At 38.1% G+C, this 11,979-nt stretch overlaps 1 pseudogene; it reads left to right on the forward strand.

Annotated features, from left to right (window-relative positions):
* The first annotated feature begins 477 nt into the window (after positions 1-477).
* LOC111535894 overlaps positions 478-11,979 on the forward strand; it is a 66,604-nt pseudogene continuing 55,102 nt past the window's right edge.

Genomic DNA, 11,979 nt, shown 5'->3' on the forward strand with positions numbered 1-11,979 from the left:
TTGTTTTTGTTCTCAACAATCAAACTACAAAGTTAAACACAACTGAGCCACTGTTTTGCTTATGCATAATGTGTATGCTTCCAAAAACAGAAGAAAACTAAAAACTTAGAAAGCTGCTCGATGAGGTTGTTATGCAAAAACAGTGGTTCTGGAGTTAAGAACACACTTTTATATTTCTCTATTTTTCAAAGAGATCAGAAAAGTAAATCACACACATTGCATTTTATTATTTTCTAAAAGAGGCCTGTTCCCCTTCAGAAAAATGAAATGAGGGGAGACAGCCCATGGTGGGGGGTTTTAATTGGAAGAAGTCCTTGGCCAGAAACAGTCCTGAATGTTAACCTCTGCCTTTCAGGAGAGAGGTCTGAATTTTATCATCTAGGGGGTGGGATGAAGGTGTTGGACTGAGCTGGAGGTCTTTAGGATTGGTTAGGTGACAACACAAATCAGGGTGTCGCTCAGGCTCCATAGCTGTGGATGGCTATTAGGGTGTCAGATGTTTGGGGAGACAGAGGGAACAGAGCACTGCAAAGATACTTTATTCCTATCTACATCCTGAACAAATATGCTGGAAGTATTCAGCTTCAGGTCATGAATTCGACCTGCTGTAGAGGCGTAGGTTTTTTCAGGTTCTCTCATCAGCAACCCACCAGAAGGTAAGTGTGGGGAATGCACCAGTTAGTTCCCACTGTCCAGGCTGATGGAAATTCTGACACTACCTGGTCCTGGTAGATGGGCGTGGCTTTGGCCCACAGCAATCCCTTTTTTAAAAGTTAAGGTCATCTCTGTTTCCTCCCTCTCCTCACACATCGTATCCTGAGCCACAGTAGTGGGTGTTTATGTTTTAAAGTTTCCCTCCACTTGGATGGAAGATCATATTCTTCTAGAGATTTCTCTTTAGAACCCCCCCACCCCGCACCCCGCAAGAAAATATCTTAGGCAAAAGTAACAACAGGAGTTTCTGGGCTGCATGACATTGTCTGGTTTCTAAATTAAGCTCTCACAATCTAGGTGGTCTTAATTCCAGGTTGGTCAGTGTGCTGAAGTGGTAGCGATGTCCGGTCCCTGCTTCCTACTGTGACATGGCATTGTGAATACATATTCTTCTAAAGTACACATGGGAAATTCTCCAGGATAGATCATATGTTGGGTCACAACGCAAGTCTTAACAAATATGAAAAGATTGAAATAATATCAACTATCCTTTCTGACTCCAATGGTATGAAGCTAGACATTAAAACAGGAGAAAAAAATTTTAAAAATCACAGATTGTAAAAGTTAAGAAACAAATTCCCAAACAATGAATGAATTAAAAAAAAAAAAAATCAAACGGAAATGTAAACATTCTTGAGACAAACAAAAATGGAAGCACTACACTCAAAATCATATGGGATGCACAGAAGCAGTTTTTATTTTTGTATTTAAATGTCTGTGGCAGTTTTATTTACAAAACAAAAGCAAGAGACAACTCAAATATCCATAAACAGATGAATATAAAATGACATTTTACAGCAGAGTATATATTTCTCAGCAATATAAAAAGAATGAACTACTTGTGTCTACACTGATAATATCAAAATAAACATGATCATCGCAGATACAGTCCTGTTTTCGGAGTTCTTGTCTCTCTGCCAGCGCCACCCAGATGGCTTCCCAAAAACTGCAACCCAGCCGTTGCCAGGGTCACCACCACCCAAAGAGGAGCTGAGCCCAGCAGGGGCGCTGCCCGGGGCCCTGTGGGCAAAAGGCTACAGCAGGAGCTGATGACCCTCATGACGTCTGGTGACAAAAGAATTTCTGCCTTCCCTGAAAGCCTTATCAAATGGGTAGAGACCATCCATGGCACAGCTGGCACAGTATATGAAGACCTGAGGAATAAGCTCTTTAAAAGCAGTTTCATGAGGGAAGTTTATAGCAATAAATGCCAAATTTTTAGAAAAGAAAGATCTCAAATAAACCGACTTTATACTCTAATGTAACTGTAGAAAAGAAAAAAAAAAAAACTAAGCTCAAAGTTAGTAAAATAAGGAAAAGCAAAAATCAGAGCAGAAATAGAGAGTAGAAAAATAATAGGAAAATCAATGAAAACTAAGAGAATCTTCTCAAAATATGAACAAACCAATAAACCTTTGCCTAGAGAAAGTAAAAAAAAATGACCTAAATAAATAAAATTATAAATGAAAGAGAAGGCATTACAGCTGATACCACCACATTTCAAAGGATCATGAGAAATTACTATGAACAGTCATCTAGCAACACATTAGCGAGCTTAGAAATAAAATACATTCCTAGAGCCATATGCTTGTAGAGTCATACAAGACTAAATCACAAGGAAGAATAAAATATAAATACATCAATAAGTAAGGAGATTGAATCAGTAATAATTTAAAAAAATCTACAGAAGAAAAAAGCCTATGACCAGATGGCTTTACAGCTGAATTCTACCAAACATTTCATGAAGGTTTTAATGCTGATCTTTCTCAAACTCTTCTAAAAAATTGAAGAGGGAACACATTTAAACTCCTTCTACCAGGCCATCATTGCCCAGATACCAAAGCTAAACAAGGTCAACAAAAGGAAAATTATTAATACAGGCCAATATCCCTGATGAGCATCCATACAAATATCCTCAACAAAATACTACCAAAGTGAATTCAGCAGCACACTAAAATAATTATACAATGTGATCAAGTGAAATTTATGCTTAGGATGCAATATTGTTTAAAGATATGCAAATCAATATGCTATGCCACATTAACTGAATGAATGATAAAATAGAAATGTATCGCAATATAATAATTTTCTTTTCTTTCTTTCTTTTTTTTTTTTGAGATAGAGTCTCGCTCTGCCATCCAAGCTAGAGAGAGTGCAGTGGTGCAATCTCGGCTCACTGCAACCTCCACCTCCTGAGTTCAAGCAGGATGATTTTCCTGCTTCAGCCTCCCAAGTAGCTGGGATTACAGGCGCCTGCCACCATGCCTGGAAAATTTTTGTATATTTAGTAGAGACGAGGTTTCACCATGTTGGCGAGGCTGGTCTCGAACTCCTGATCTCAGGTGATGTGCCCCTCTTAACCTCCCAAAGTGCTGGGATTACAGGCGTGAGCCACTGCACTCGGCCATAAAGATCATTTTTGACAAATCAACAGTTAATATCACACTCAATGGTAAAAATGTGCAACATAGGAAACAAACCAAAACAATGGATTTTTTTTTTTTCCGAAAGATTTCCCCCTAAAATCAGGAACAAGAAAAAAATGACAATTTTCACCATTTCTACTCAACATAGTACTGGAAGTTTTAGCCTGAGCAATACACACATGAACACACATACACACTGAAAAAAACAAAATGCATCCATATTGGGAAAAAATGTTAAATTCCATCTCTCTCTCTCTCTCTCTCTCTCTCTCTCTCTCACAGTTTCTTTCTCCACTCGTTGATTGATCGGTGTATACTGCTCACATGATAGGTGCACCAAAATCTCACAAATCACCACTACAGAACTTACTCATGTAACCAAATACTACCTGTTCCCCCAAAATGTATGGAAATGAAAAATTAAAATATAAAATGTGAAATTATCTCTGTCTGCAGATGATATAATGTTATGTATAAAAATACTTAAAGAAAGTTGACTCGGTGTGGTGGCTCATGCCTGTAATCCCAGCACTGTGGGAGGCTGAGGCGGGTGGATCACCTGATGTCAGGAGTTTGAGACCAGTCTGTTCAACATGGTGAAACCCCATCTCTACTAAAAAATATAATAATTAGCTGGGCATGGTGGCATGCGCCTGTAATCCCAGCTACTCAGGAGGCTGAGGCAAGGAGAATCGCTTGAACCCGGGAGGTGGAGGTTGCAGTGAGCCGAGATTGCGCCACTGCACTATAGCCTGGGCGACAGAATGAGATTCCATCTCAAAAACAAACAAACAAAATACCTAAACATGTCACCAAAAAACTTTTAGAACTAATAAATGAATTCATTAAAGTTGCAGTATACAAAATCAACATACAAAAATCAGTTGTGTTTCCCTAACAATGAACTATCCAGAAAAGCAATTAGTAATCCATTTATAATAGCATTAAGATAATATAATACATATTTATAAATACAACAAAGAAGGTGAAATACCAGTACACTGAAACTATATAGCATTAATAAGGAAAATTAAGGTAGCCATAAATAAACCTAAAGGTATCGCATGTTCATGGATAGAAAAAAATAATGTTGTTAACATGTCTATACTACCGAGAGTGATTTAAAAATTCCGTGGGATACCTATCAAAATTCCAGTGATATTTTTCATGGAAATACATAAAGCAATCAAAAAATTAATATGGAGCCACAAATTTGAATAACCAAAGCAATCTTGAGCAAACAAAAAAAACTTAGAGTCATCACATTTTATGATTTCAAATTATAATGCAAAGTTATAGTAAGCCAAAGAGTATGGCACTGGCATTAAAACAGACAAAGAGACCAATTGAACAAACTAGAAGGTTTAGAAATAAGTCCACACTTACAAGGCCAACTATTATTCAACTATGTGCCACAAATACACAATGAAGAATTAATAGTCTCTTCAGTAAATATTGTTAGAAAAATTGAGTATGTATAAGCAAAAGAATGAAACTGGCCTTTATCTTACACCACACACAAAAATTCAACTGAAATTTGGATTAAAAACTTAAACATAAGGCATGAGTCCATAAAAGTTCTGGAAGAAAACCTAGGAGAGAAGCTCCTTGACATTGGTCTTGGTAATGATATTTTGACATGACGCCAATGAAACACAAGCAAGAAAAACAAAAATAAACAAGCGGAACTACATCAAACTAGACAGCTTAATAATAAGAGCCATCTGTCACAAACCCACAGCCAACATCATATTGAATGAGCAAAAGTTAGAAACATTTCTCTTCAGAACTGGAACAAGATAAGAATGCCCACTCACACCATTCCTATTCAACCTAGTACTGGAAGCCCTAGCCAGAGCAATCTGGCAAGAGAAAGAAGTAAAAGGTATCCAAATAGAAAAAAATAAAAAGAAGTCAAACTATCTCTCTTCACTGATGATATGATTCTCTACCTAGAAAATCCTAAAGACTCTACCAAAGGACTAATAGAACTGAGAAATGATTTTAGTATGGTTTTAGGATACAGAATCAATGTACAAAAATCAGTAGCATTTCTATGCACCAATAATGTCCAGGCAGAGTCATATCAAAAACTCAGTCCCACTTACAATAACAACAAAGAAAATGAAATACCTAGGAATACAGCCAACCAAGTGATCTCTACAAGGACAACTACTAAATACTGCTAAAAGAAATTAGAGATGACACAAACAAATAGAAAAACATTCCGTGCTTATACATTGGAAGAATCAATATTGATAAAATGGCCATACTACCAATGGCAATTTACAGATTCAGTGCTATTCCTATCAAACTACCAATGTCATGCTTGATATAATTAGGAAAAAACTATTCTAAAATTGATATGGACCCAGAAAAGAGCCGAAATAAGTAAAGCAATCCTAAGTAAGCAGAAGAAAACCAGAGGCACCATACTGCCAGGCATCAAACTATACTATAAAGCTACAATAATTAAAATAGTATGACATTGGTACAAAAACAGACACGTAGGCCAATTGAACAGAATAGAAAACTCAGAAATAAAGCTACAAAAAAACCATCTGACCTTTGGCAAGGTCAAGAAAACCAAGCAATGATTAAAAAAACCTCTTTATTCAATAAATGATAATGAAATAACTGGATAGTCTTATGCAGAAGAATAAATCTAGATTGTTACCTTTCACCATATAAAAAAGCAACTCAAGATGGATTAAAGTTTTAAATGTAAAACTTAAAACTATAAAAATCTTATAAGAATACCCTTTTCAACATTGGCCTTGGCAAATAATTTTTGGCTAAGTACTCAAAAGCAAACAATAACAACAAAAACAAAAATTGACAAGTGGGACTTTATTAAACTTAAGAGCTTCTGCATAGCAAAAGAGACTATCAATAGGCTAAACAGACAACCTAAGGAATGGGAGAAAATATTTGCAAACTATGAATCGGACAAAGGTTTCATATCCACAGTTTATAACCAACTGAAACAAACCAAAAAGCAAAAGACAAATGACTCCATTAAAAATGGGCAAATGACATGAACAGACGCTTCTCAAAAGAAGATATAAACTGGCAAACAAACACATGAAAAAAGGGACAACATCACTAATCATCAGAGAAATGCAAATGAAAACCACAATGAAACACTGTCTCTCACAGTCAGAATAGTTATTCTTAAAAAGTCAAAAAACAACCAATGCCGGTGAGATTGAAGAGAAAAATAAATGCTTATACACTGTTGGTGAGAACGTAAATTAGTTCAGCCACTGTAAAAAGCAGTTTGGTAATCTGTCAAAGAACTTAAAACAGAGCTACCATTTCACCCGGTAATCCTATTACGGAGTATATACCTAAAGAAAAATATATCATTATATCAAAAAGACACATGCACTTGTATGTTCATTGCTACACTACTCACATTAGCAAAGACAACTTAGGTGCCCACCAGTGGTGGGTTTAATCAAGAGAATGTGATACATACACAACATGGAATATTATGTAGCCATAAAAAATGAAATAATATCCTTTGCAGAAACATGGATGTAGTTGGATACTATAATCCTAAGTGAATTAATGCAGGATCAGAAAACCAGATACCACATGTTGACTGTCATAAATGGGAATGAAAGACTGAGCACACACGGACATAAAGATGGAAACAGACACTGTGGACTACTAAAGAGGGGAGGATGGGGGTGGTGCATGGGTCAAAAATCTACCTATTTGGTACTATGCTCACTACCTGGATGCAGTATAACCATGTGACAAACCTGCACATGTACCCCTTGTATCTAAAATAAAAGATGAAGGAAAAGGAAAAAACAAAAAAACAAAAAACAAAAAACAAAAAAACAAAAACAAAACTAGAAAGATTCTGCGTAGCAAAGGAAAGAATAAACATAATCAAAAGGCAAACTATAGAATTCAAGAAAATATTTGTATTCCACATATACGATAAGGGATTAATATCCAAAATATACTGGGAATGCTTAGAACCCAATAGCAAAAATAAAAATAAAAAATAAATGATAAAAAGGGCAAAAAACCTCAATTGGTATTTTTCCAAAGAAGACACATACTAATTTAAAGTAAGGGGATAAACTAAGATATAAATGTGAACACTAATCAAAAGAAAGCAAGAGTAGCTACACTAATTTCAGACAGAGGAGACTTCAAAGCATGGAAAATTATCAAAAATAAAGAAAGGTATCACAGAAAAATAAAAGGGACAATTGTCCAACAGGACATAAAAATCCTTCATGTGTATATAGCAAGAAAAGAGTCAACAAATGAGAAAAAACTGACAAAACTGCAAGGAGATAAAGATACATTAAGATATAGACAAATTAACTATTATAGTTAGAGACTTCAACACTCCTGTATCATAAATGGACAGATTTGGCAGGACAAAAATCAGTAAGGATAAAGCTGACCTGAACAGCACCATCAATCAACTGTAAATAATTAAAATCCATGCAATAACAGCAGAAGACACATTCTTCTCAAGCTCACATATAACATTCACCAAGACAGACCATCGTCTAGAATCTAAAACACATCTTAACTCATTTAAAAGAATTAAAATAATACAATGCATACTCTCAGACTACAATAAGATAAAAGGCAAAATTCACAAGAGAATAATTGATAACTTTAAATTCATTAAAATTAAAAACACCTGGTCTGTGAAAAACTGTTAGAAGACCGAAAATAAAAGCCTCAAACTGAAATGAAATACTTGCATAAGGCATACTTCATAAAAAACTGTTTATTATAATATACAAATAACTCTTTAAACTCAACATTCAGAAACGAAAACCCCAATTTAAAAATGGGCAGTAGATTCACAGAAACACATCAACAAAGATGTATACAAATGTCAAGTAAGCATATGAAAAGATGTTCACCATCATAAATCATTAGGTAAATTAAAATTGCAAATTAACAAACCTATGAGAATGTTAAAAATCCAAAGCACTGATGACACCAAATGCTGGGGAGAATATAAAGAAACAGGAAATCTCACTTATGTTTGGTAGGAAGGCATAATGTTACAGCCACTTTGAAAGACATTTAGGCATTTTCTTAAAAAGTTAGACGCAATTTTACTAGCTGTTTCAGCATTTGTGTTTCTTGGTATTTATGCACATGACTTGAAAATTTATGTCTACACAAGACACTACACACAAATGTGTATAGTAGCTTTATGCATAATTTTCAATCTTGAATAAAACCGAGGTGTCTTTCAACAGGTGAACTGATAAACAGATTTGGCAAATGCATAGAATAGAATATCATTCAATTATTTTAAAAAATGAGAGGCAAGGCAGAGGAAGATGGCTAAATAGAAGTGTCCAGCAATCATCTCCTACCCCCATAAGAACACAAAATTGAGCAACAATTCACACAAAAAAGTATCTTTATTAGAACCAAAAAATCAGGTGAGTGATCATAGTACTGGTTTTAACATCACATTAAGGAAAGAGGCACTGAAGAGGGTAGAAAAGACAGTCTTGGATTGCTTATGCCACCCCTCTCCCATCCCCTGGCACTAGCCACATAGCAATGAGAGAGAATCTGTGCACTTGGAAAAGGGAAGGTGCAATGACTATGGGGCTCAGTGTTGCCCTGTTAACAGTGGAAAGCAACATGGGGCAGAACTCAGCTTGGACACACACAGAGAGCATTTAGAACAGCACTAGCCAGAGGCAAATTGTAGACCCCAGTGGTCCAAATTTGACTTAAGGCAAAGCTTGCCACTGGTGGTTAAAATGCTCTGGGGTTCTAAATAAACTTGAAAGGCAGTCTAGACCATAAGGACTACAATTCCCGGGCAAGTCCTGATCCTGTGGTAGACTCAGATCCAGTAGACTTGGGGTGCGTGCGACTAGGATAGCCAAGAGAGTGCTTGTGTCACCACTCCCCAATCCCCAGAAAGTTCAGCTTGCATATCCTGGACATATTCCTTCCTTCTGCTTGAAGAGAGAATAGAGGAGAGTAAACACGTTGTTGTCTTAGAACTTGGATACTAGTTGAACTACAGTCAAATAGCGCACCAGGGAGAGTCCTGTGGCCCCAGTTCCAGGCCCTAGGTCCCAGATGACATTTCTAAACACACCCTGGGCCAGAGGGGAACCCAATTCCTAGAAGGGAAAAACCTAGTCTTGGCAGAATGCACTACTGCTGACTAGGGGGCCCTTTAGCACTAAAAAATTAGCAGTGCTGGCCAAGCAGTACTTGGCATGGGCTTTGGGGTAAGACTCAGAGCCATGCTAGCTGCAGATGTGATCCAGCACATTCTCACCTGTGGTTGCTACAGTGAGAGACTCCTTCTGCTTGAAAATAAAAGAGGAAAGAGGAAAGAAAACTTTGTCTTTAAGCTTGGGTACCAGCTTGACCACAATGCAGTTGTGCACCAAGCAGTCTCCTGGGGTCTCTGATTCCAGGCCTTGACCCCTGAATAAACTTTATGGACCTTCCCAGAGCCAGAGGGGGCACACTACCCTAAAGGGAGAGACTCAGAACTGGCAGCATTCACCACAAGCTAACTGAAGAGCCCTTGGGCCTTCAGTAAACATAAGCAGTAGCCACACAGTACTTGCAATGGTCCTGGGGTGGTGAAGGGCACAAAGAGAGACTCCCCTACTTGAGAAAATGGGAGAAAAGACTGGTAAAAATTTTGTTTTGTAGCTTGGGTGCCAGCTCAGTAACAGTAGAATAAAGCACTAGGTAGAGTCCTAAGATTTCCAACTTCAGGCTGGGGCTCCTGGATGGCATCTCCAGATCTGCCCAGGGCGAGGGGGAAGTCACCACCCTGAAGAAAAGAATAAAGCCTGACTTGATTTGCCACCTGCTGATTATAGAGACCTAGGGTCTTGAGTGAAAACAGGCAAGCAGCTAGGCGGTGTTCACCACAGGCCTTGCACAAGAACCACTGCTGTACTGATTTGGGGTCTGACTCAGCATAGTCCCATTGGTGGTAATGAAAGGGGTACCTGTGTCACCCCTACTCCAGCTCCAGGGAGCTCAGCACAGAGAGAGAGACTCCACTTGTTTGTGGAAAAGTAAGGGAAGAGAACAAGAGTCTCTGCCTGGTAATCAACAAAAGTCTTTTAAATTTTAACGAACACTACCAAAGCTTCAGTGAGTCTGCAAGAACCATAGCATTACTGGGTTGAGATGCCCCCTAAAGCAAATACAGCTGTAGCAACAGAAAATTAAGATCACAATGTCCAGGTCTCTTTGAATACCTGGAAAGCCTTCCCCAAAAGAATCAGTAAAACCAGGCACAGACTGTAAAGAGTACAATAAATACCTAATACTTCAATGCACAAAAACTTACAAACATCCGCACACATCAGCACTATCCAGGAACACATGACATAACCAAATGACTTAATAAGGCACCGGTAACCAACCTCAGAGAGACAGAGCTATGTGACCTTTCAGAAAGAGAATTCTAAATAGCTCTTTTGAGGAAGCTCAGTGAAATCCAAGAGAACACACAGAAGAAATTCAGAATACTATCAGATTAATTTAACACAGAGATTGAAATAATTAAAAATAATGAAGCAGAAATTCTGGAGTTGAAACATGCAATTAACATTTTAAGAATGCATCCAAGGCTGGGTGCAGTGGCTCACACCTGTAATCCCAGCACTTTGGGAGGCCAAGGCAGGCAGACCACGAGGTCAGGAGATCGAGACCATCCTGGCTAACACGGCAAAACCCTGTCTTTACTAAAAATACAAAAAGTTAGCCAGGTGTGGTGGTGGGTGCCTGTAGTCCCAGCTACTCGGGAGGCTGAGGCAGGAGAATGGCGTGAACCCGGGAGGCAGACCTTGCAGCGAGCCGAGATCACGCCACTGCACTCCAGCCTGGGAAACAGAGCAAGACTCCATTACAAAAAAGAAAAAAAAAAAAAAAAAAAAAGGAATGCATCCAAATATCTTAAAAACAGAATTGATCAAGCAGAAGAAAGTGTTAGTGAACTTGAAGACACGCTATTTAAAAATGTACAGTCAGAGGAAATAAGGAAAAAAGAATGAAAAACACTGAAGCATGCTGATAAGAGAGGGCTGTGTCCCCACCCAAATCTCAACTTCAATTGTATCTCCCAGAGACCCAGGCAGAGGTAACTGAATCATGGGGGCTGGTCTTTCTTGTGCTATTCTCATGAAAGTGAATAAGTCTCACAGGATCCAATGGGTTTATTAGGGGTTTCTGCTTTTCCTTCTCTCTCATTTTTCTCTTGCCGCAACCATGTAAGAAGTGCCTTTTGCCTCCCACTGTGATTCTGAGGCCTCCCTAGCCATGTGGAACTGTAAGTCCAATTAAACCTCTTTTTCTTCCCTGTGTCGGGTATGTCTTTATCAGCAGCATGAAAATGTACTAATACAGAAAATGGGTACCAGCAGGGTGGGGCGTTGCTGAAAAGATACCCAAAACTGTGGAAGCAACTTTGGAACTGGGTAGCAGGTGGAGGTTGGAACAATTTGAAGGGCTCAGAAGAAGACAGGAAAATGTGGGAAAGTTTGGCACTTCCTAGAGACTTGTTGAATGGCTTTGTCCAAAATGCTGATAGCGATATAGAAAATAAGGTCCAGGAACTGGAGTAAAGGCAACTCTTGTTATGTTTTAGCAAGCGACTGGTGGCATTTTGGCCCTGCTCTAGAAATTTGTGGAACTTTGAACTTGAGAAACATAAATTAGGGTATCTGACAGAAGAAATTCCTAAGCAGCAAAACATTCAAGAGGTGACTTAGGTACTGTGAAAGGCATTTAGTTTTACAAGGGAAGCAGAGAATAAAAGTTTGGAAAATTTGTAGTCTGACTATAC

The sequence above is a fragment of the Piliocolobus tephrosceles genome, chromosome 12 (assembly GCF_002776525.5).
Source record: "Piliocolobus tephrosceles isolate RC106 chromosome 12, ASM277652v3, whole genome shotgun sequence".
Lineage (NCBI taxonomy): Eukaryota > Metazoa > Chordata > Mammalia > Primates > Cercopithecidae > Piliocolobus > Piliocolobus tephrosceles.